Here is a 20,681-nt window from a genome sequence, read left to right as displayed (position 1 = left end):
ACATTATTGTGTAACTGAAAGTCCATGTTGGCTGCTGCAAGTTGCACACCAAAAGCTATGGTCAGTGAATGCATGGTCTGGGATTCTGGAGGACAGAAATATAGGCCGCTGTTTCATCGAAGGAAATCTTAAAGGTAGGAAGTACACCACATTCCTGCAGGAAACATTAGGGGGTTAGGTTGTTGGGGATGGAGACCAGACAGCGAGGTCATCGGTCTCATCGGATTAGGGAAGGACGGGGAAGGAAGTCGGCCGTGGCCTTTGAAAGGAACCATCCCGGCATTTGCCTGGAGCGATTTAGGGAAATCACGGAAAACCTAAGTCAGGATGGCGGGATTGAACCGTCGTCCTCCCGAATGCGAGTCCAGTGTCTAACCACTGCGCCACCTCGCTCGGTATGAAACATTAGGTCTGTTATTGGAAGAAATAGCTTTAGGAACAAGGTACAGAATATAATATCAAGACAATAAGTGTCCGGTACATTTTTCGCTGGTGGCTAGAAATGAGTCGCAGAGACTATTCCCAAGCCGTTGGATTGGACGCGGAGGAGATATGTCGTGGTCGGCTCGTTCGCCAGACATGACGCCTCTGGATTTTTTCTTGTGGGGATTCGTAAAAGATATTGTTTATAAAGACTTTCCAACTACACCTGCAGATATGCAAGAGAGAATTGTCAGAGCATGTGCTTCGATAAGTGCCTAAGTGATAAGGAATACCACTCAATCCATGATAAGAAGATTGCAGGACGGCACTGATAACAATAGTCATCACTTCGAACACCTTCTGTAAATGGACGTTCATGCCACCTTTTTGATCTTCGTTGACCTTCAAAGACCTTGCTGTTACACATCATTGGATTCGCCTCGATAGCCGCTATCAGAAACTAAGTACCAAACTATAGCATCCCATTTAAAAAGACAAAATTGACCTTCACATCTCTGAAGCGACCCCATCTAGCAACAAAAAACCTACATCATATTATGATCCCCGTTGTCCCATGCAACTTTAGTTCCACAAGCTTTTGAGCTCCTATCATACTTTCGGAGTTATTCTTGGTGGCAATAGTTAGTGACTCACCCTGTATATCTATAGCGAGGGTGGAGTTAGTCATTTTTGGTGACATTACCGTTGTTGAGCTCCATAAAGAATCTATAGTCGAGACAATTCTAAACGCAGCAAGCATCGACTGAAAGGAACAAGGTAATTTTTCAAATACAGACATGCGGACAGGTTACTGGCAAATCGAGTGCCTTCATCACTTCTGATCGCCTCTTTGATTTTAAAGTTATACTGCTTGATCTGTGTAGCACTGCAGCTGTCTTTGGACGTATGGTGAGCGAGCTGCTTCAACACCTCAAATGGATGACGTGTCTTTCCTTTTGAGGACATTTAACGAACACCTAAGCCATCTGACAACCGTGCTGAAGGTGTTCAGACTGCCGGCCTCTGCCTGAATCCAAAAAAGTACCTCTTTGTTGCCCAAGGAACAAAAGTATTGGCTCATTTGGTGAATAGCAATGGCATCCGTTCCAATCCAGAGAAAATAAGGGCAGTCATAAATTTTAGACCTCTCAGAAAGTTTGTGATGCGAGAAGTTATCTCGATATGTGTTTATACTACTGGCAATTCACAAAGGACTGTGGCACCAAAACATATCCCTTTACAAGAACTTCTGCACGACGGTGCCAAATTTTCCTGGAACAAAGACCAATAAAGATTTTTTGTACTTAAAAATGAGCTACTATATTCTATATTATATTAAGAGAAGTCAAAACAGTACTTGACGCTGGTGCTACCAGTTATGGGATACGTGCAGTTCTAGTAGCAATTCGCAGAATGTGCTGGAAAGGTGATAGCTTATGCTTCCAGAGTACTGTGAAAGACTGGGATGAACTACAGTAAACCGAGAGAGAGTGTCTTGCAGTTCTTTGGGCCATTAACAAGTTTTGGCCATACTTATTTGTTGAACCATTCACTTTTGGGATGTACAACCATTCTCTGTTCCTGTTGACTATCTTGAAGGTCGTCAGGCAAGAAGGGCACTGAGGGTTCAGGAGCATGACATCATAGTGGTACACATAAATGGATCCGAGGACAAGTACACTGACTGCCTTTAGAGGGATTCTTTGGCAGAACATAGCAGTGTGGAGGAAATCTGAGCGATCGCTGCGTTAAATGACATTTTTGCTGAGCAGAGGGAATGTTAAGCACTGCTGAAAATGACAGAAGTTCTGAAGGAAGAGGAACTAGTCAAAGGAGAATTCTGTTATATTATCTTCTGTCTGGAAACAGTCACGTAACGAATGCAGATTCATATTGCAAGATCCATTTGACCAGAATACTTAATTGACATGGAGAAATACGATGAACACCAGTGCTAGTGATTGTCGGTGAGTGACAAGCAACTCTTCTATTACTCTAGGTTTGAATTTGCCTCCTTTGCAGAAGTGAGAGAAAGCTGAAAGCATTCTGAGCAGTGTAAAGAACACATGGGTCGCCAGGGACAATTCGAACAAAAAGCCTGTTGAGGGAGAGGCTAGGATCAATATCCCTCCAGCCATCATCCGTAGTAATAGAGATAGAATTTCGCATGGCACAGTCTCCTGTTGGAACCATTTTAAAAACTGGGTGTAGAGTGAGAATACTTACTTTGTAACAGAAGGCACTATCACGCCCAAATATAGGAAGCTGACTGTTTCTCCACAAAGCACCAGACACCAAAGACGAACATCTCGAAGACGCCTTGCGGTTTTGGACCTTTGAAAATATGAGACACCGTTGAATGTGTTGACTCTGCAAAAAACAAACGTTTACACAATGTAAGAACCACCAGCATTGGCTGAAGTAAATGAACTACAGGTTAGAAAGGGAAACAGGATTGTGAAGACGAAGAGTTCCCCATTGGTTAGAGAGAGATATAGGCAGAGACTGAGGCGACTTTTCTCTGTGGAAAATCGTAGGACGAACATTATTATTAACCAGCTAGAGGAATGGAATTAGTGTTTTCCAAGGAGCTTTTTTATTGGTTGGTGCTTAGAAGATCCAGTGCCCAGCCAATTAGAATGTAGTAAGAGAGACAAAATGCAGCAATATAAAGTTTCCTTATAGTAAACATTTCATCACAAATCAACTTCATCTCCAAATCCAACACTTCTCTAGGTGCAGGATCCTACACGGACAGACTGCCACGCTGAGAGCCACCATCGACTCCGACAGCCTGCTGTGCCACCTGAGCTGATATATTTGGAAAATTTCGAGTTGGTTTGGCCTTAACTGCTGGCGAGGGTCGTTGGTTCCGCCAATGATCGATTCTGCAGTCACCTCACTCCCCATCAACAATACTATGGTGAGACCGAGCCACAGCCAAAAGATGAAATGCAGAGACATTAAGCCATTCGGTCACTCTGAAGACCTGTGTTTTAGGTTAATGAACAGTCCACAGGTGTGACTTATTCCGTTTTGTTGTACTACCTGTTTTCAATTATCATGACAATTACTGGGGACTTTGCGATGATTACAATTAATTCACTTGCACGATTATTAGCATCTGCCCCTCCCCCCCCCCCTTTTTCCATACACAGAAACACATATGCCAAGATCTTACATTAATGTTACCACTGTTTGTCATTTGTTTTGTCAATAAGTTTATTGGAATAAATGAAAGTAATTGTGATTTGTGTCTCACTTAGCAGTCATTGTTTTGGAAGGTATCTTACGCTTCCTGTGACTCCTGCTAACCTGTTCTTGCAGTTTAAAAAACAAGTCACCCTGTAATTCCATTTGTGTAAGAGGAACTGTAATCTCCTGGGGCGGAAACGGTTGCACGTCATCCCAAATACGAGTCCATTGTCCTCCCACTGCACTTCCTCGCCCGGTGGGTTTTTCTGGATTTTGAGAGCACCGCTGTCTGCAACTTCAAGCGACTTTATCGGAGAGTCTTCCACTTGACATCACTGAGAGTCAATGAAAGTACAATGAAATCCAAACCTTCAGCTGCTTAGAGGCGTTGATAAATATCAACGGGGAGAGTTGAAAATATATACCCCGACCTGGACTTGAATTCGGGATCTCCTGCTTACATGGCAAACGCTCTATCTGTCTGAACCAACGAGGACACAGTAGATGGTGCGACTCCAGGGACTTATCACTGGCACGCTCCCCGTGAGACCCACATTTCCAACTTACTGTCCACACACTACATTTCTGGTACCCCTGCGGCAGTCAATCTACCGATTCCCGTAAGAGTTCGGGCAGTGTGAGTGCATCCACACTGAAGAAGATCATTGGCCGGTAAACCTTATCGATATGAAGATGGTATACGAGGTGCGGCTAGAAAAAAACCGGACTGATGCTGGAAAAAAACATTTATTTACAATTGTTTACAATTTCATGTTATCTCCTTCAATGTACTCTCCTCCTCGGTCTCTACACCGCTCCATACGAATTTTCCACTATTCATAGCAATGCTGCAGATCATTTTCGGTAAGTCCATACATTACTTCCGTCGCTTTTTCTTTTACTGCTTCAACAGTCTCAAATCTAGTTCCTTTCAAAGCTGACTTGACTTTAGGGTAAAGAAAAAAGTCACAGGGGGCCAAATCAGGTGAGTAGGGTGGATGATCTAAGATGGGAATGTTGTGTTTTGCCAAAAACGTCTTCACTGACAACGCACTGTGAGCTGGGGCATTATCTTGGTGAAGGATCCATGACTTTTTTCTCCACAAATCGTTCCGTTTTCTCCGTACTCGCTCACGTAGGGTAGCCAGGACGCTAATGTAGTAATGCTGATTCACTGTTTGTCCCTCTGGTACCCAATCAATGTGCACAATCCCTTTGATGTCAAAAAAAAACAATCATCATTGCCTTGAATTTCGATTTTGACATTCGTGCTTTTTTTTTGTCGTGGAGAACCAGGAGTTTTCCTATGCATCGATTGGCGTTTAGTTTCGGGATCGTAAGTAAAAAACCACGATTCATCGCAAGTAATAACATTTTGTAAGAAGGTGGGATCACTTTCAATGTTTTCCAGGATGTCAGAACAAATCATTCTTCGGCGTTCCTTCTGTTCAATTGTGAGACACTTTGGAACCATTTTTGAACACACTTTGTTCATGTTGAAACTTTCATGAAGAATCTGCCTAACACTTTCCTTGTCAACTCCTGTTAACTCAGACACTGCTCTGATTGTTAAACGGCGATTTTTTCAATGTTTGCATCAGTTTTTGCTGACAATGGTCTGCCAGTGCGAGTGTCATCACTGGTGTCTTCGCGGCCATCTTTAAATCGTTTAAACCACTCAAACACTTGTGTTCGCGATAAACAATCATCGCCGTACGCTTGTTGTAACATTACAAACGTTTCACTTGCAGATTTTCCTAGTTTGAAACAAAATTTGATGTTAACACGCTGTTCTTTCTGTACACTCAACATTTTCCGACGCACAGACAAAACGTCAACTACTTAAAACAGACGCCACGGGCAGACTGAGTGCAGGAGGCAGATGAAACTCGAGCAGTAGGCGGAGCGAGAGTCACGTGACAGGCCGCGCGACTTTCAGCCTTATTGTATTCGTTTTATTGTTTCACCAGTATTAGTCCGGTTTTTTTCTAGCCACACCTCGTATGTTCATTCGGACATGCCCAAATGAACATACCATATCATATATCATTGACAGTTTCTTTGAGGTTCTCGATCGGGCTTAATAAACCCGTGAAGAGCGCGTAGCGTTATTTTTAAGCCGTCTTCTGTCTCCCTGCCCTCAATCCATCGTGGTAAAGGTTCCAAAGCGACGATCAACGGGCAAGGATTTGTCGAACAAAGGTCTGGATGCAACATCATTTGTGGGTAAAGTGCATTTCCTTAAGCTTTTCCTGATAAATCTTAGTCTGGCAGCTATCTTTCCCACTGTTAAATTGACGTGAACATTCCACATTCAGTCACTCCGACAGATACTCCTAGACACTTGACGGATACAGCTGTTTCCAGTCTGCCAAGTGAAGGGCAGTATAGAGTCCGTCTACCTCGGTCTCATGAGAATCTACAGCTCTCCCCATCCCACGATCGCTGCTAATAAGCCCAAGTGTGCTATCCAAATACTGTAGTGCAGATGGAATGTTCTGGGTTTGATTACAGTCATAAATATTTACTTAAATTTCGTCTGTTTTCCGCCAATTTCTGGATGGTGGATATAGCTCAAGTGGTAGGGTTGTTGGTTCTAGTGCTGCAGGTTATATATTACAGATGTTTTCTTCCAATATGGCGGTGCCATTTTATTTATTATTCCCTGTGTAATGCTGTAAACAATTTACAGATAACTGTTTGTGTGCAAACTTGCTACAGTCTGGAACCGCGGGACTGCTACGGTCGCAGGTTCGAATCCTGCCTCGGGCATGGATGTGTGTGATGATGTCCTTAGGTTAGTTAGGTTTAAGTAGTTCTAAGTTCTAGGCGACTGATGACCTCAGAAGTTAAGTCCCATAGCGCTCAGAGCCATTTGAACCTTAGTGAGGGTGAAGAAGAATTACAGAATCTGTTGACTGGAGTAAACAGTCTAATGAGTACAAAATGTGGACTGAGAATACAACAGAAAAAGACGATAGTAATGAGAGGTAGCAGAAGTCAGAATCGTGAGAAGCTGAAGATCAAAATTGGTGATCATGAAGTTATAGAATTTTGCTACTTTGGAAGCAAAATAACCCATGACGGACAAAGCAAGGAGGACATAAAAACCGACTAGCACAAGAAAATAGGGCATTCCTGGCCAAAGGAAGCCTATTGGTATCAAACCTGGGCTTTAATTTGAGGAATAAATTTCTGAGAGCATACGTATGGACCACAGCATTCCTTGCAGTGCATCATGGGCTGTGGGGAAAACCGGAAAAGAGGAGAATCTAAGCATTTCTACATCTACGTAGATACTCCGCAAGCCACCGTACGATGCTTAGCGGAGGGTATCCTGGGAAACTACTAGTCATTTCCTTCGCCCCTTCCACTCACGGATAGAGCGAGGGCACTCACAGATAGAGCGAGAGAAAAAACGACTATCTTCATGGTCCTCACGCGCAACGTGTTTTGGCAGCAGTTCAATTGTTTGGAAGTCAGCTTCAAAGGCTGGCTCTCTAAATTGTCTCAATAGTATTCCTCGCAAAGAACGTCGCTTCCCCGCCAGGGATTCCCATTTGAGTCCCCGAGCATCTACGTGCTGTTCGGACATGCCGGTAACAAAATCTAGCGGCCCGCCTCAAATGCTTCGATGTCCCCCTTCAATACGATCTGCTGCGGATCCCAAACATTCGAGCGGTGTTCAAGAAATAAAATTCTCCCATTAAACCGAAGTCTACCATTCGCCTTCCCTGCCTCATTTCTCACATGCAGCTTCCATTTCATATCCTTTTGCAAAGTTACGCCCAGATACACTACTGGCCATTAAAATTGCTACACCACGAAGATGACGTGCTACAGACGCGAAATTTAACCGACAGGAATAAGATGCTGTTATATGCAAATTATTACCTGTTCACCGACCGCGGTGGCGGAGGGGTTCTAGGCGCATCAGTCCGGAACCTCGCGACTGCTACGGTCGCAGGTTCGAATCCTGCCTCGGGCATGGATATGTGTGATGTCCTTAGGTTAGTTAGGTTTAATTAGTTCTAACTTCTAGGCGACTGATGACCTCAGATGTTACGTCCCATAGTGCCCAGAGCCATTTGAACCATTTGATTAGCTTTTCAGAGCATTCACACAACGTTGGCGCCGGTGGCGACACCTACAACGTGCTGACATGAGGAAAGTTTCCAACCGATTTCTCATACACAAACAGCAGTTGACCGGTGTTGCCTGGTGAAAAGTTGTTGTGATCCCTCATGTAAGGAGGAGAAATGCGTACCATCACGTTTCCGAATTTGATAAAGGTCGGATTGTAGCCTATCGCGATTGCGGTTTATCGTATCGCGACATTGCTGTTCGCGTTGGTCGAAATCCAATGACTTTTAGCAGAATATGGAATCGGTGGGTTCAGGAGGGTAATACGGAACGCCGTGCAGGATCCCAACGGTCTCGTATCACTAGCAGTCGAGATGACAGGCATCTTATCCGCATGGCTGTAACGGATCGTGCAGCCACGTCTCGATCCCTGAATCAACAGATGAGGACGTTTGCAAGACAACAACCATCTGCACGGACAGTTCGACGACGTTTGCAGCAGCATGGACTATCAGCTCGGAGACCATGGCTGCGGTTACCCTTGACGCTGCATCACAGACAGGAGCGCCTACGATGGTGTACTCAACGACGAACCTGGGTGCACGAATGACAAAACGTCATTTCTTCGGGTGAATCTAGGTTCTGTTTACAGCATCATGATGGTCGCATCCGTGTTTGGCGACAACGCGGTGAACGCACAATGGAAGCGTGTATTCGTCATCGCCATACTGGCGTATCGCCCGGCCAGATGGTATGGGGTGCCATTGGTTACACGTCTCGGTCACCTCTTGTTCACATTGACGGCACTTTGAACAGTGGACGTTACATTTCAGATGTGTTACGACCCGTGGCTCTACCCTTCATTCGATCCCTGCGAAACCCTACATTTATGCAGGATAATGCACGACCGCAAGTTGCAGGTCCTGTACGGGCCTTTCTGGATACAGAAAATGTTCAACTGCTGCCCTGGCGAGCACATTCTCCAGATCTCTCACCAATTGAAAACGTCTGGTCAATGGAGGCCGAGCAACTGGCTCGTCACAATACGCCAGTCACTACTCTTGACGGACTGTGGTATCGTGTTGAAGCTGCGTGGCCTTCTGTTCCTGTACACGCCATCCAAGCCCTGTTTGACTCAATGCCCAGGCGTATCAAGGCCGTTATTACGGCCAGAGGTGGTTGTTCTGAGTACTGATTTCTCAGGATCTATGCACCCAAATTGAGTGAAAATATAATCACATGTCAGTTCTAGTATAATATATTTGTCCAATGAATACCCGTTTATCATCTGCATTTCTTCTTGGTGTAGCAATTTTAATGGCCAGTAGTGTAAACGACGTGACTATGTCAAGCAGTTCACTACTAATGTTGTATCAGAACATTACAGGTTTGTTTTTCCTACTCATCACCATTAACGAGAAGGCTTTGTCAAAGTCATCCTATATCTTCCCATAGTCACCCAGCTTCGTCACCTTAACTTATACAGCAGTTTCGTCAGCAAACAATCGTTGATTGCAGCCCGCCCCGTCTGCCCGAGCTCCGTTTGAGACATGGCGCTGCAAAAGATTACGGAAAATTAGGTGGACTGATAAGGTAAGGAACGAGGAGACAGAAAGCAGAAACGGGGAAGAAAGGAGAATATGCAAAACGCTGACAATATTTAGGAACGTGTAGATAGGACATGTGTCAAGGCATGAGGGAATAACCCGCATGGTACTAGAGGAGGCTTAGAGGGTAAAAACAGTGAAGGAAGACAGAGGTTGGAATACATTTGACAAATAGCTGAGGAGAGAGGTTGCTGAAGTCCTACTCTGAGATAAAGACGTTGGCAGAGAACAGGAATTCGTGGCGGGTGTCAACAAACCAGTCATAAGGCTGATGACAAAAAAGAAAAAAAATGTTCATGTGGAGAAGATTTAAGTTTGTTTACCTGACTAAGCCACCTAGATTTGGTTCACCCTCAGTTTTCGCACGTTATCTCAGGTGAATGCCAGAACGGATTCTATTAATAGACCATGGCCGACATCATCTGTTCCATGTTCACTATCAAGCGCTAAAAAAAATAAATCTGTGTCATCATGTTATGGTTACTATCATTATAAGTATTATTTCCTTTCAGCATTTTGTAGTTCATGTTATTGACATTTTTGGATTTCTGATTAAAAAAACGTCCTGAACATCTCATGAAATCTACAATCGAATGTTGGGGACAGGGAGTTACAACAGAACTAAATAAATTTTCTAGGCGCACACAGTAGGACGTTATTAGCTGCTGGTTATTGCTCTGTACAAACACGTTTCCTGGTACCTGTTCCCTTATTATTCTATCAGTTTTGAGGTAACATGGCTTTCACCATCAGGTACATGCCACAGATGCATGGTGCAAACAAATTCCCCAAAAAATATATACTTGATTCTCTGGAACCTTACATAAGCATTCCCACTTTCCAATTCTATGTCAGCAAGTCCACAGAACCATAGAAAAGGAGGCTCACTTAAACTCGATCAACTCGAGCTCTTCTCTCAGCAGACAAACTACGCGAAGTTCAATTTGCTGACAGGTATGTGCATGTAATGTGTCAAAGAAATTAATATCTACAGTTTACTTTACTAGCTTTTTAGTAGCTTTTTGTTTTTGTTGTTTATCATCAGTGTCTTACTATTGTACACAGGCGTATCCCCATGCTTAAATTGCTGTATTTCATTTGTCACCGGCCACTTATCGTTCATACGTTCTTATTCACCTTTTTTGCTCTCTCCCACTACTCTTTTTTCGCAGTAGAGGAATACAGTTATTATCATGAAATGTAGCTGCATCTGTCGTCCGTATTTATTATGGCATGTCCTGCGCATTGCTATTTCAATGTTACGGCTAGCGTCAATAAGACCTTTACCCACTTTGTGGTTCTCGTTGTAGTTTCTTCTTTACAACTTTAACATGATTTTTGCGAAGTACCTAAATGTCACTCAGAATTAGTTTCCCTGACAAGTTCAGCAACTTTTTTAATCAAATTAGCCCAGAACTGTAACTCCAGAAGTTTATATGCATCCAGTCAATAAAAATGCAGAATTAAGTAAGGGGTTATCAATAATCTACATGACATGGATAAATTACTAGAAAATCTTAGGAATAAAACTTGAAAAAAACTTGACGTTGTAACAGAAACTGAATTTCGCATCGGTGCTAGGCAGAAAATGATGATGACGTTGTATTCTTCATTGGTTATACAATACTTTTCATTCTCCGTAATACAAAATAGAAGATGAATTTTACATCAAAAGAGGCAAAATTCTTTTCGTCAACTTTACAGCAAGAATTCTGGAAACTCGACTGAGTAGATCTAAGAATCTCCACCACAAGGAAGAAACTTAATCCATATGAACGGGAGATGTCAGGGGAACTCAGCGAAATGAAGCATTCTAGCCTACACGTAAGTGTCACATCAAGCTTATATCAGCTGATCTGTAAGAAACCAGCAATAAATTTATGCAATATCCCCCTTGAATAGACTCAGTTTATCGTATACCTCGACCAATTTTTTTTTCCTGCAAACTGGACCGTGACAATAAGGAACACCTGTAAGAGATAAGGTAACTTTGTATTTTACGTGGAGGTGAATTAATTCTCTACCCTGAGAGGACAAGCGTGAACTCGATATTATTTTTAAAGTTTCATCAAGTTAGGTTGCGCTTGCACTCGAGGGTTGCATAATTCTTCTATCCTAATTTAAGTTTTCCACATTTTTCTCAAACCACTTACAGCGAATGTTCAGAGGTTACTCCAACTAGGAACCCAATTCCACCAAGGGAATATCAGGCCTCTGAAGACTGACCCCCATGAGAGGCAGCTGGAGGAGATAAATATTTCTTGCTTCGTGAGACCAACGAACTTTTTGGAATTTTGGAAATTTGTGGTAAGGTCTTATGGGACCAAATTGCTGAGGTCATCGGTCCCTAAGCTTACACACTACTTAATCTACCTTAAACTAACTTACGCTAAGGACAACACAGACACCCATGCCCGAGGGAGGACTCGAACCTCCTACGGAGCGAGCCGCGCGAACCGTGACAAGACGTTCCTGACCCCGCGACTATCCAGCGCGGCAACAACAACAAACTTTTAAAAACCATTTTTGAGTTTTGTGTTTAATGATGGAAGTATCATGACCCATACTCTGTTTCATATTTCTGGAAACAAAACCGTACTTACTGAACAGACGCCCGTAATGAAACAATAAGCGAAGTATGGAATCAATTGTTTATCTGAGCAGCTTTAATGGGGACCAGTATTTTTATGATGCAGCTCGATTTTTTGTTTTAATACAACCAGTTTGGTGTGTCACACGCGATGCTTCTTGTGAGTTTTCGGTAGATGAAGAACTGATGCAGGTCAGAAATATAATTTGAGAATCACTCGTTAACGGTTTGTTCCATTGGTGGTGAGCGAGATAAAAAACGAAATTAAATTACAAACTTTTAAGTAAAGACTGACGTAAAACGAGTAACTTACGTGACACTTTTGTTGATAATGATCTCACTTGCAAGATTATTGCAGAACAAATCAGTGACCCCTTAGCACACGTAACCAATGTTGCTATAGTTACTACCCTCAAGCATTGAAATCTGGTTGACCATGCTGCAAACAGCATGCATTACACATCGTTTTAGGTTATTATAAGTTTGCTAAGATTGTGTTTTGTGCTGTTCAAATATTGGCCCTTACTTAGGCCCGCACTGCACTGTAAAATAACATTGTCAAAGGTTTTGTAAAACAGACGTTTTATAAGCCTTATATGTAATCCTGCAGTAGATTCGGGATGAGACGATCCTGGGCAGTCTCTATGCTGGATGAAGCTGCTTGTCGTGTCTACAACGTTATTTTGCCCACGTTTCGATGTTATTGCCTCATCACACCTCTGTAGACCGCTTTTGTTTTCGCCCACAGACGTGCGTACTTTGCAGTTGAAAACTGTCAAGCGCTGCAGGTGTGAAAGATCTTAGTAGTGTCTTAGTAGTAGGATAGAATAGACCTCTTAAAATTTCATACATTATGGGGCATTTTTTTCACGTATCTCAGTCTTTATGACATCATACCCTTTGCTCTACGTCTCTTTTAAGGATATAATTTTGTAGGTACTTTTAACGGCATATGTGGCTACTGTCAGCAAAATGTGTTCCGCATAGAGTCAGTAACAGTGAAGCAATAAATTTAAACGTCATGCACAATGCGGAAACTTTTCACGCATCTAATTGTTTATAACACCATACGTCAAGAACTATGATAGGTAGGTGATTCTTACCCCCACAGCAATTGTTGCCTGACAATAAGGGACATGTGTACCAAGTTTCGTTGAAATTGGTCCAGTGGTTTAGGAGGAGATATGGAACACATATACATACATACACATATATACATACTCGTACATTCATTTTTAGATATGTACGGATTTATCATACACCTTTGACAGTGTAATATACACCCGTGGATATCTTCTCTTCGATTTTCTCCTTAACGTATCTCGTAATTTCGGAACACGTCCTCTTCTGGAACGAAGAGAATGATTTTCAGTTTCTTGAAAATGGACGTTTCTTTAGGGAGATGCTGTAACTGTAAATGTTAAAAAATCTTCTTTTTACATTTCATGGCGCAGATGCCTGATAATTAGTTTTTATTAAATATAATATTCGTCATAGGTCGCGAGTGTTCACAATTGGTGATCGGTCAAAATCTTTCAGACAAAAATAATCCGCCAGGATTTGTACAATAAAGAAATTATGTAATATCAGTATCAATCTCTACTAATAGTTTCTACTCGTAGGGTAAAACTACCCAAATGCGTGACATACTTTGTTTCGTGATAGCAGACATATCCTTTGTCTTAAAGTAAGGTAGGCGTTCCAACCGTCCTCAACAAATGTCAGGGGTTTCTTCACACGAGAAAGACATCCCGAGCGGGAATATTGGCTGGTTGCAGGACAGGTACTTCATTGTGTGTTGTGTGGCGGGATACACGCTGTTTGCCGGGCTCATCTTACAAGTTTATGAAGTTCAGTTATTCAAGAAATTATAAAGACACTTCCGTGGAATCGTATTAACAAAGAAACATACTTACAATCTTAATCATCAGAGTAGGATTTAAATGCATTATTACTGACATAAACGCATAGGAAAACGACGACCACGACTCTAGCGTGTTGTGACCATTTCAGGCACAATGGCCCTAACTCGAAGCGTGTGAAGTAGGAAAGCAGCAGAAAGAAAGGGTGATACCCTTCCCAACGTCACAATGGCCATGTCATAGAGTGGATGGATTATCAGTGAACTTTCTCAAAACTGGTTCAATCAAATTGTGGGAGGCCATGACGCGGAAAGAATATGGATTCTGGTTTTGGTGTTCGGTATGAGCTACGTGACACCAGGCAGTGGAAACTGCATCCAAGAATGACATCATCATTGCCACAATATCACCGCATAAGAGCCACATTATACTACCACTGGATGTTTCAGTCCCTGAAAAACGCATAGCAAGAAAAACGGAAGTACTTTCAGGACCTAATCCTTTCCTCAGACATGGTTCTTATGATATTCATCGTCTACTCCGCACAGATTGTCTGAAGGCAGTTTCATGCGGGAACATCATACTTACATTCAATAAAACGAAACTTTTTCCTGAATACTGACGAAGTTTCCGATTCGAATCCCACGGAACAGCTCGAAAAAGTCACAGCTCTTATGTGGAAGAAGCATGTAGGCCTATGGATGATCGGAATGAGCCTTCCATTTCAGCAATGAGCCTCACACCATCTGTTGAGAGTCTCTGATGGGTGCTAGCCTTAAATTTGCCTGAGAAGAGACCCCCTCATTTGGCAGTGAACAGAAAAGAAAAATCCTAACGATTAACGGCAGTTACCATTGTGGAAAGAATAAACGTTCCTGGATTCTGTGTTGTTTCTGTCTGTGATGATTCCACGAAAGTTGTCAGGTTTACTACTGAATGCTACTGAATTTAAGTTCAATATTAAATGAAACAACAAGTTTACTGTCACCAGTCACTGTTTATTTATCTCCACGATGCGTTTCAAAGGTTTAAACATCCATCATCAGGTGGATTTACATTTTTTGGTATGATATTGGTATGTGTGTTGTGTTACGATTTTTTTTTGGAGGAATTGTGGCACTGTCTCCAGTGGTCACAGGTTCCTTTCACTGTCGTAATACATCACATGTATACTGTCTTGTTTTGTGAACAAATATATTGTTTACAACATATGACAATATACATGTGATGTGTTTCGACAGTGAAAGGAAGCTGTGACCACTGGAGAGAGTGCCTTAAGTTCTTCCAAAAAAAATCCAACATGACACACACACAAATGTCATACTAACAAACGTAAGTCCACCTCATGGAGTTTTAAACCTTTGGAACATGTCGAGGAGATAAATAAACAGTGACTGTGGTAATAGTAAACTTGTTGTTTCATTTAATGTCAATAACACTCACGGTAAAGCATAACCTAAAATGTTCGCATTTGAAATTAAGTGCCACATTTGTACATCTGTCAGTTACAAAGACATTGATGCTGAAAGTGAATGGAAAGTGTGTTAAACGAACTGTAACAATGAAAGGCAAATTATCACGAAGTTAAGGACATTATCACCAAGTTAAGTGATTAGTGTCACGGAATTAGGTATGCTATAACGACGTGGAGTAGCACGCATACTTAGTTCCCTGCAGTTAGTAAATTCAACACTTTTACATTTCTTGAATGTTCTGCATGTGGTTTAGTACAACAATGTATTGGTTTATTACGTATAAAATATACATTTTTTTAATTTCTCATTTACAATCCTTAATATCAGGAAATTGAGTAGGTTTACCCCACACATTATTCAAATATGTTGTTTACCAACAGGAATGGTTCTCAAGGGATTGAAGTTGGTACAGTAGAATTTCTTCATTGTGTAACTCCTAGGAGAAAACTGTAAAGTTTTGACCAATTGCCAATGATAAACGGTCAAATGTGAAGAGCATTATATATTATCAGATCAGAAATATATGGAGACCTGTTAGTGGAGATTCATATGCGTTGTATCCACCCTTCGCCTTTATGAGGCCTTGAACTCTGCTGGGTACACCTTCAGTGAAGTATGTGAATGTCTGTAGAGGAATGGCAGCCCATTCTTCCTCAATAACCGAGACCAGAGGAGGTACTGACGTTGGATGCTGCGGTCTGGAGCGAAGTCGAAGTTCTACTTTATCGCAAAAATGTTCCAATGCGTTCTGGTCGAGCATCTGGGAGGGTCAGTTCATTTCGGGAATTGTCACTGAACAATTGCCTAAAGGCTTATGCAGTCAACATCTCTCAGGTTTACCTCTAGCTTATGAGGTACATACTGTTATAAATGAATTTACATCCTTCCGCATTTAGACGTTTGTAAATGGCAGTAAGGAGAACACACCCTAAACACGAGAAACACCTCCACACTGTAACACCAACTCCTATGCACTTCACTGTTGGCACTACACAGGTCGGCCTCTACCAGTTTTTCCAATTTCGCGATTCGTGGCAGTATTTTGCAACCATGACTAATGAAACTGATGGTTTGTATAAAGACGATAAGAGAAAGCACTCTCATATGTCGGAAGCCGACACTCATGTTTTCCCAACTGCACTCGCAAATGGAACAAAAGAATGTGTACGTGATTGTGGTACGAGATAACACCCACCATTGTAAAATGACCTGCAGATTTAGACGAGTGGGTGCTGTGCTACGTCACTCGACAGATGTCTTTTGCTGATATTGCCACCTAGTTCAGCGAGGGACAAGGAATAACAAGTTTTTTTGCTCATTGTACCTCTGTTTGTGAAGTTGTGGTGGCGCATTTACACGTCGTAGTTTCTGGTGGTGGTGTCTGGGACTTCTGCAGCTTCTACTTAGTCTGCAGTAGTAGTGGAAAGCGTTTACGTTAGGTGTCTGAGGAAACTTTTCAGTCTTCCTTGAAGTAGTGCTTTGAATATTGTGTATTCGAGGTCAAATGATGAAGCAGCCATACGATTGCAGGAAACTGCCTGAAAATAGTTTCCAGACTGTAGTTACATCTAAGAGAAATGCATCAACAGACGAAAGTTTTGTGTCGTCGAGAAAGGCAAAGGTTTTGGTTCAGGTCTGGCATAGGCTGTAGTTTTAATATGTCAGGAAGCCTCACATCTACGACTAAAATTGACATTCCCCACGAAGATTCAAACCGCGTGTGCTTCAGAAGCAAGTGATATGTTAGTTAGTTCCAGCTTCCGTATATCATATTCACGATCATATTACGACCTTAGACTTGTCAAAGGAACAGAATATTGCAGACAGTTGAAAATATGCTACATGCTGGTCGTTTATAGATTGTTGTTTAGATTCAAGAGCCATTCTACGATACATAAGGAGCTGTTAAAGGGAAATTCCTTTATTTTGTTTGCGTAGGAAGATTACCGAAGTGTTTTACAGTTGTTTATTTCTTGTGTATTTCACTCCATTCTCTGCCGAAGGTCAAGGGACGCGCAGATAACTTTTCCTTGCCTTACTGAATATCCCTCGTGCTCTAAAATGGCGACTAATTGTCAGCACCATATTTCATCGGTGAATAAATGTACTAAGATGTTAAAATATCCCATTATTTCAAGAGTTGCGTGCAGTTCGTACGTGCCTTAACCCCCAGTTACTTTCCATCGTGTAATTAATTCTTTTTGTTAATGTGAGGATTTATCCAAAATATTACCACAAAGGACGTCTGTGAATGAAAATATGCAAAATGTTTTAACTTACTGATTTGTTTGTTTCTAAATGTGGTGATGATTCTTATGGCAAACAGTTCAGTACGTCTATCATATGGTTTCTCCAGTTAAATGTTGTCATCAATATGCACACTCAAGACCGTAGAATCTTTTATTTGTATATTACCTTAATGTGAGGTGCTGTATTTTTGACTGTCCAAATCTCAATGAACTGTATTTTTGTCGTTGTTTAAAACTATTTCATTTTTACAGAACTAATTACAATTTTAAAAAATGTTGATTGTTTTTTCCTGCTGATGTTTTTCTGTTCAGTTTGACAGTAATGCTTGCGTTTTCTGCGAGAAGGATTAATTTTGGACTCTTGATTCAAATAAAACGGTAGAACATTAACACAAGGCAGGAACAGTAACGAGCCATGTTTGAAATCTCCGACTGTGATTTCTTCCCATGTTCTTCACGTGGCGTCCATGTTTGTAGTACACGAGCAACCCAGTTTACACATTTCTGCCCCATGTTTGTGACTAGTAGCTAAATGAATCTTTATCCCAGAAAAATTTGATAGTAAAATATGATTAATACATAGTTCTGTACTTTTTACAATGTTTCTTAAAATCCAGCAGTACCGTTTATAACACGAAAATATTTCATCATCCTGACTTGCTCTGGTTACAACATGATAAGTGTAGCGATACAGGGTATATTTGAAATTTTAATAGTATCGCATTAGTTATGTTTTGGGAAAACTGCTTTCAAAAATCACACAAATTTGTTAAGAAATATGTAGACTTTAAAACTAGCATTAGACACACCGTAAAATTCACCACAGTTGAAATTTTGTGAACTGTCTCTTAAGTTTACTTTGCCTTGTTTGAATGTTCTTTGTCTGTGCACGTAGTTAAGTTATATAGTTGACAAACTGGCTCGTGAACTAAGACTCCATTTACCACAAGTTTGCTTATCTTCCGCTTGTTTTATGTATTTGCTATCCATCAGCTTACTACTGTCTGAAGTTACTCTTTCAGGAAAATTTATAAGTGATGCTGCAACGTAAGTGTCTAATAGCGTGTATGTCATTGCATTATGCTAAATGGGTAGTTAGTAACGCTCACGAAATAAATTTATATAATTGTGATAAGGAAGACGACAGTTTAATTGTGATAGGGGACTAGAAATCAACAGTAGGAAAAGGGAGAGAAGGAAAACTAGTAGGTGCATATGGACTGGGGGAAGGAAATGAAAGACAAAGACGCCTAGTGGAATTTTGTACAGAGCATAATTTAATCATCTCTAACTTTTGGTTTAAGAATCATTAAAGAAGGTTGTGTACGTGGAAGAGGTCTGGGGACACCGGAAGGTTTCAGACTTACTATATAATGATGAGAGACAGATTTCGGAAAAAGATTTTAAACCATAAAACATTTCCAAGGACAGATGTGGAGTCTGACCACAAATTATTGGTTAAGAACTGTTTATTAAAGCCTAAGAAATTGCAAAAATGTGAGAATGTAAGGAGGTGGGATCTAGATAAGAACGAGAGGTTGTTGAGAATTTCAAAGGGAGCATTAGGCAATGATTGACTACAAGAGGGGAAAGAAATACAGTAAAGATGAATGGGTAACTTTGAGAGATGAAATAGTGAAGGCAGCTGAGGGTGAAATACACTCCTGGAAATTGAAATAAGAACACCGTGAATTCATTGTCCCAGGAAGGGGAAACTTTATTGACACATTCCTGAGGTCAGATACATCACATGATCACACTGACAGAACCACAGGCACATAGACACAGGCAACAGAGCATGCACAATGTCGGCACTAGTACAGTGTATATCCACCTTTCGCAGCAATGCAGGCTGCTATTCTCCCATGGAGACGATCGTAGAGATGCTGGATGTAGTCCTGTGGAACGGTTGCCATGCCATTTCCACCTGGCGCCTCAGTTGGACCAGCGTTCGTGCTGGACGTGCAGACCGCGTGAGACGACGCTTCATCCAGTCCCAAACATGCTCAATGGGGGACAGATCCGGAGATCTTGCTGGCCAGGGTAGTTGACTTACACCTTCTAGAGCACGTTGGGTGGCACGGGATACATGCGAACGTGCATTGTCCTGTTGGAACAGCAAGTTCCCTTGCCGGTCTAGGAATGGTAGAACGATGGGTTCGATGACGGTTTGGATGTACCGTGCACTACTCAGTGTCCCCTCGACGATCACCAGTGGTGTACGGCCAGTGTAGGAGATCGCTCCCCACACCATGATGCCGGGTGTTGGCCCTGTGTGCCTCGGTCGTATGCAGTCCTGATTGTGGCGCTCACCTGCACGGCGCCAAACACGCATACGACCATCATTGGCACCAAGGCAGAAGCGACTCTCATCGCTGAAGACGACACGTCTCCATTCGTCCCTCCATTCACGCCTGTCGCGACACCACTGGAGGCGGGCTGCACGATGTTGGGGCGTGAGCGGAAGACGGCCTAACGGTGTGCGGGACCGTAGCCCAGCTTCATGGAGACGGTTGCGAATGGTCCTCGCCGATACCCCAGGAGCAACAGTGTCCCTAATTTGCTGGGAAGTGGCGGTGCGGTCCCCTACGGCACTGCGTAGGATCCTACGGTCTTGGCGTGCATCCGTGCGTCGCTGCGGTCCGGTCCCAGGTCGACGGGCACGTGCACCTTCCGCCGACCACTGGCGACAACATCGATGTACTGTGGAGACCTCACGCCCCACGTGTTGAGCAATTCGGCGGTACGTCCACCCGGCCTCCCGCATGCCCACTATACGCCCTCGCTCAAAGTCCGTCAACTGCACATATGGTTCACGTCCACGCTGTCGCGGCATGCTACCAGTGTTACAGACTGCGATGGAGCTCCGTATGCCACGGCAAACTGGCTGACACTGACGGCGGCGGTGCACAGCTGCTGCGCAGCTAGCGCCATTCGACGGCCAACACCGCGGTTCCTGGTGTGTCCGCTGTGCCGTGCGTGTGATCATTGCTTGTACAGCCCTCTCGCAGTGTCCGGAGCAAGTATGGTGGGTCTGACACACCGGTGTCAATGTGTTCTTTTTTCCATTTCCAGGAGTGTAGATAAAAAGACAAGGACTAGTAGAAATCACAAGACATACTGAATTTAACTGATGAAAGAAGAAAATGTAAAAAGGAAGGAAATTTAACATACAAAAGTGAATACAAACGTCCAAA

General features: G+C 42.5%; 1 long non-coding RNA gene across 2 annotated transcripts in view; it reads right to left on the bottom strand.

The window, feature by feature from the left end:
- LOC126458528 (uncharacterized) overlaps nt 1-20,681 on the bottom strand; it is a 151,197-nt gene that overhangs the window by 50,748 nt on the left and 79,768 nt on the right. For both annotated transcript variants that reach the window (XR_007585653.1, XR_007585654.1), the window contains exon 2: nt 2,650-2,793. This is a non-coding gene — a long non-coding RNA (uncharacterized LOC126458528). The remainder of the gene's footprint in view (nt 1-2,649; nt 2,794-20,681) is intronic.

This window comes from Schistocerca serialis, chromosome 2 (assembly GCF_023864345.2).
Source record: "Schistocerca serialis cubense isolate TAMUIC-IGC-003099 chromosome 2, iqSchSeri2.2, whole genome shotgun sequence".
Classification (NCBI taxonomy): domain Eukaryota; kingdom Metazoa; phylum Arthropoda; class Insecta; order Orthoptera; family Acrididae; genus Schistocerca; species Schistocerca serialis.
This window is presented reverse-complemented; position numbering and strand designations above follow the sequence as displayed.